At 44.9% G+C, this 5,861-nt stretch overlaps 1 pseudogene; it reads right to left on the reverse strand.

The window, feature by feature from the left end:
• Positions 1-590: 590 nt before the first annotated feature.
• Positions 591-5,291, reverse strand: LOC149857116 (uncharacterized; annotated as a pseudogene).
• Positions 5,292-5,861: the final 570 nt, after the last annotated feature.

Raw genomic sequence — 5,861 nt, forward strand, 5'->3', positions numbered from 1 at the left:
CCCTGGGTTGAGCTAACCCCATACTGCCATAAAGTTTTTTTCCATCTAATGAGAACTAGCTTTATATATTGGATGCATCTTTTTTAGGGTGAAGTAAACCCAGTGAACGGTTGTACATGGTTGCAATGTTTGAGAGCTTGTCCAGGGGAGTTAGATGAAGTCCTATCTAGGTCAAAACTGGTACTATGGAAGAAAATATGGACATGCATAGCTTGTCAGGGCTAAGATTAGTGTGGAACAGAGGGGATAGACAGCCAGTGTGAAAGATGGGCAAAAATATGAAAAAAGAGAAAATTACATGTTGCTTTAAAGGTAGTAGATTCAAACTGATGAGATGAAACAAAAGGAGCCATCACAGTTAATGAAGAAGACAAGTGACAGGGTCAAAAAATGGGTGATGAGTAAAGGCAGGCACGATTCTTTGTGTAAATGTGATACCTTTTATTAGACCAACTAAATAGTTGGAAAAACTTTTCTTTGCAAGCTTTGGGGCACAAACACCCTTCTTCAGGCATAGGGGGAGTCTGCTGTTGTTTTGTGTTCTCCTGAATGGATTAGAAGCCAATATACAAAATGCAGGTCTGGGATTATCAGATGGCAGGCAGGTTATAATGCTCCATAAATCCAATGGCTATATTTAGTCCATGATTTTTTCTACCCAGTAGATTTATGGAGTGAAGTTCATAGGCTCATCTATGACAGGTGTATTGAAAATTTCCTTTGAGGAGTAGAACTGGGAGAATGGAGAGAGAGCGGTTGTCTTGTAAGAAGTGTGCACCCACAGATAATTGGGTATTTTTATCTTTGATAGATTTTCAATGTGGATTCATTCTGGTATGCGCTTGTTGTTTGGTTTCTCCTACATATTTTCCGTAAGGGCATTTAGCGCACTGGATGAGCTGTATTACATTTCTGGAAGTGCAGGTGTAATATCCAGGAAAGGTGATGGTTCTGTTGTCGGGTGCAGTTATTGTGAGAGAGGTGGAGATATGTTGACAGGTTTTACATTTCTCATCCTGGCATGGTCTGGATCCATTTAGTTTTTGGGGGGCCATAGTAAGTTTGCTTCTGGTAATGAAACTGATGAGGTTTGGTGCTTGTTTAAAGACTAGGATGGGTAGTTCTAGGAAGATCTCATTGAGAACTGGGTGTTCTTTTAGTATGGGTTGCAGTTGTTTGAGGATTTTCCGTAGAGATTCCAGGGAGGAATGGTATGTCAAAACTAATGATGTGTGATTCGTGGGGATTTTCTTTTTGTACTGCAGTAGTTTCACATGTGGTATCTGGGTGGCTCTTTCAAAAGTATCTGGAGGAGTGTCCTTGTTGAGTGAAGGCCCTTTTGAGCTGTGTGAGGTGACAATCGTGAGTGTTCTTCTCAGTTCAAAGTCTGTGGTATTGGAGGGCGTGGCTGTATATTACAGCTTTCTTGGTGTGTTTAGGGTGATTGCTGGTTATATGCAGATATGTATGTTGGTCCATGAGTTTCTTATATATTGTGGTTTGTATTTTACCATTCTGGATATCAATTATAGTGTTTAAAAAGGAAATGTTGGTGCTGGCGTATTCAAGAGATAGTCTGATGGAGGGGTGATGATTATTCAATTTGTAATGGAGATCAATCAGAATTTCAGGTTTTCAGTCTAAATGATGAAGATGTCATCTATATATCTTAAGCATAGCATGTGTTTGATGGTGTAGTTCTTGGATGAATTCTTCTTCCAAGTGGCCCATAAAAAGGTTGGCATATTGTGGGGCCATTTTGGTGCCCATAGCTGTGCCCATCATCTGGAGGAAGTGTTGGTTATTGAAAATGAAGTTGTGGTGTGTGAGGATAAAGTGTATAAGTTCAGTAATATCTTCAGATCTGTACTTTGAATTGTAATTTTGCTCTTGTAAATATGTAAGACAAGTTTGGATCCCATCATGGTATGGGAGGTTGGTATATAACCATGGTGGCTAGGAGGGTATTACTGAGAAGGTTGTCTATGTTTTTACTTTTTTGCAGAAAATCTGTTGCGTCTTGGACAAAACTCACCTTTTGGGTGACAAAAGGTTTTAGGATGGATATAACAGGGGGCCTGCTCTGGGCCGATTTCACTGTGGCCCACCCACCCGTTTCTGGGCTAACCACCCACCTTCTCATCTGCCACGCCTTGCTGTTAATTATTTAATTGATCTTAATAAAGCGGGGGACTGCCTATTTCTTGCCCCGATGCCAGGGAGCACTATCTGCAGCTCCGTTCCTCCCCTACACCACAGCCCAAGCCTCACAGATGGCACCCATAGTTCTCACAATCAACGGCCCCTCACTGGGCCCCAAAATCCTACTGTTGAACCTGCCTATGACAGCCTAATCCACCTTCATTCTTGGTATCATAGCTTCCTGAGCTGCTTCCCTCTCACAGTTGTGGTCCCCCCTGGGACCTTGGGCTACTAGCCCTGGCCCACCACCAGGCCAGTTGGAACCCCAGGCCCTCAGCTCTTGGGTGTTCCTCGTGGTGGGTCCCTGACCCTTTGACCCTTCCGGTCCTGGCCCCAGCATTGACCAGTCAGGGGAATGTTCAGACAGGTTCGTAAGTCCATGGCCTTACACTCTTCCTCTCGGGTCTACCTTCCAAACCCTACAAAAGGGGTAACCCACCCAGTTGTGAGGGCTAGGGCTTAAGGCGCCCCACCCCACCTTTCACCGGGGTGGTAACTGGCCTGGCATTTCCTGGGAGCTCCTGCATCACTGAGAGCCACCCACTCCCAGCAGGGTGCAGTTTTAGGTCATACCCAGGACCATTTCGTACAGATCCTGCCTTACCTCCAGATGATACTAGCATCCCTGCAGTCAGGCAATGTTGTTGCCTGGCCTCCCAGCAGCAAAATGCCCTGTTTATATGGGCAGCCCTGAATCTAAAATGGCTGCCCTAATCAGGTACCTGCAGGCTGCTGTCTCAGGCTCTTAAAGTGGCAGGCACAAACAGTGCCCTCCCACAATGGATTTGATTGATTCTTGTAGTTGAGATGGAAATGATTTGATGGTGTTTTTGAGTTTTAAAGTGAAAAGGGGGGTTGGATCTTCTCTTTTTTCATAGTAGGTGGTGTCAGAGTTGTCTGCTGGCCTCTTTTATGTAGTCTTCATGGTTAAGGATAACTATAGGTCCTCCTTTATCTGCTGGTTTTATTACTTTTGGGTGTTTGGATCTTAGAGATTCTATGGGCCTTCTCTCTGAGAGGGAGAGGTTGTTATGGTGGCATTTGTTGTTGATTATTTCATTGTGCATTCTTTGCCTGAAGCATATAAATAATGTCCCAAAGACTCGTATGGTAGTTGCAGAATCATAGAAAATTAGGTTTGAAAGGGATCTCAGGAGGTCATCTAGTCTGACACTCTGCTCAAAACAGGATCATCCAAAACTAGATCACCTTAGCCAAGGCTTTGTCTAGCCAGGTCTAAAAAACCTCCAAAGATGGAAATTTTACAACGACTCTGCGTAACCTGTTCCAGTTCTTTACTACCCTCCTCATGAGAGTTTTTCCTAATATGTAACCTAAATTTCTCTTGCTGCAACTTGAGACCATTGCTTCTTGTTCTGTCATCTGCCACCACTGAGAACAGTCCAGCTCCATCCTCTTTGGAACTACCCTTCAGGAAGTTGAAGGCTGCTATTAAATCCCCGCTCAGTCTTCTCTTTTTCAGACTAAATAAGGCCAGTTTCCTCAGTCTCTCCTCAGAAGTCATGTGCACCAAACCATTTTTGTTGCCCTCTGTTGGATTCTCTCCAATTTTTCTACATTCCATTTCCTGCAAAGTTGCTGCTTAGCCAGTCAGTCCCCAGCCTGTGACAGTGCATAGGATTTTTCTGTTCTAAGTGCAGGACTTTGCCTGTCTCCTTATTGAACCCAATTAGATTTCTTTTGAACCAGTCCTCCAATTAATTCTCCCTGAATCCTAGCTCTAGCCGCCAGAATATCTACTGCTCCCTTCAGCTTGCTGTCATCTGCAAACTTGCTGAAGGTGCACTCTATCCTGCCTTCCAGGTTGTTGAAGATATTGAACAAAAGCAGCCCAAAGACAGACCCCTGAGACACTCTATTTGAGACCAGCTGCCAACTACATGTCGAGCCACTGATTACTACTCCATGAATCTGACAATCCAGCTTTCTATCCACCTTACAGTCCCTATATCCAACCCATACCTCCTTAGCTTGCTTGTGAGAATGCTGTAGGAGAACTGTGTCAAAAGCATGGGCAATTGGTGCCACCTTATTTAGGGCAGGCACATGCTCCCCCAGTGACCAGACAGCAACTGGGGGAGTCCCCCCATGGCTGATCTCACTGACTGGTGTGGGGGGAGACACCCCGCAGCCAATCGTGAGGTGGCCAATCACTGTGGCCACTTCTAGGAGCATCGTTCCCTGGCTGATGCTCAAAGGGGGGGCACCAGCACTCCTGTTGCCCCCCCACCTATTGCCTAAGCAGCAAGCGCAGTCAGTCAGGGATTTTACCAGTGCTCTCAGGGGGTGCACGTACACCCCCTATGCATTGCCATTGGTCAAAAGACTTGCTAAAGTCAAGGTATACCACATCCACTCTTTTCCCCATATCCACAGAGCTAGTCATCTCATCATAGAAGGCAATGTAGAAACTATGTGCAATAATTGGCCAGGCATGACTTGCCCTTGGTGAATCCATGCTGACTGTTCCTAATCACTTTTTTCTTCTCAAAGTACTAAGATATGGATACCTTGAGAACCTGCTCCATGATTTTTTAAGGGACTGAGGTGAGATCGATTAGCCTGTAGTTCCCTGGATCCTCCTTCCCTTTCCTAAAAATGGGCACTATAGTAGCCCTTTTGCAATCATCTGGGATCTCTCCTGATCACCAAGAGTTTTCAAACATAATGGCCAGTGGCTCTGTAATCACATTGGCCAACTCCCTCAGCACCTTCGAGTCAGTTTGTATGTGTCCAGCTTTTCTAACCTCTTCTTTCACCACTGTCGGCTGCTCACCTCCTCCCCAAACTGTGCTTCCATATCCAGTAGTCTGGGAGCTGTCCTTTCTTAAAGACCAACGTAAAAAAGGCATTAAGTAAAAAAAAGGTGTCACATTCCTTTCTAGCTGCAACACCAAATGTGCTTTGTCCTTCCTGATTTCATCACTGCATGCCAGAACAATACTTTGATACTCCTCTTTAGTCATTTGTCCAAGTTTCCACTTCTTGTAAGTTTCCTTCTTATGTGTTAGCTCACTGAAGGTTTCTCTGCTAAGCCAAGCTGGTCTTCTGCCGTACTTGCTAGTCATCCTGTGTATCAGGATGCTTTGTTCCTGCACTCTTAGAAAGGTTTCTTTAAAATACAGCCAGATTTCCTGGACTCCTGTTCTCCTTAGGCTGACATCTCAGGGGTTCCTACCCATCAATTTCTTGAGGGAGTCAAAGTCTGATTTTCTGAAGTCCAGGGTCCTCACAAGACTGCTCTCCTTCCTTTTTTTTTTTTTCTGGATCCTGAACTCAATTATCTTGTTGTTGCTGCTACCCAAGTTGCCATCCCCTACTACATTTCCCACCATGTCTTCACTATTTGTGAACAGCAGGTCAAGAAGAACACAGCCCCTAGTTGTCCTCTCTAACACTCGCCCCAGGGAGTTGCCCCCAACACTCTCTAAAAGTTTCTTGGATTACCTATGCATTGCTGTAATGTCCTCCCAGCACATGTCAGGATGATTGAAGTCCCTCATGAGAACCAGGGCCTGACATCAGGAAACTTCCACTAGCTATTTGAAGAAAGTCTCATATTCCTCATCCTTGTAGTTCAGTAGAAACCCACCATGACATCACCCTTGTTGCTCTCCCCTCTGACCCTAACCGAGAGA

This window comes from Crocodylus siamensis, chromosome 9 (assembly GCF_052110815.1).
Source record: "Crocodylus siamensis isolate JL-2025a chromosome 9, ASM5211081v1, whole genome shotgun sequence".
In the NCBI taxonomy this organism is placed as follows: Eukaryota; Metazoa; Chordata; order Crocodylia; family Crocodylidae; genus Crocodylus; species Crocodylus siamensis.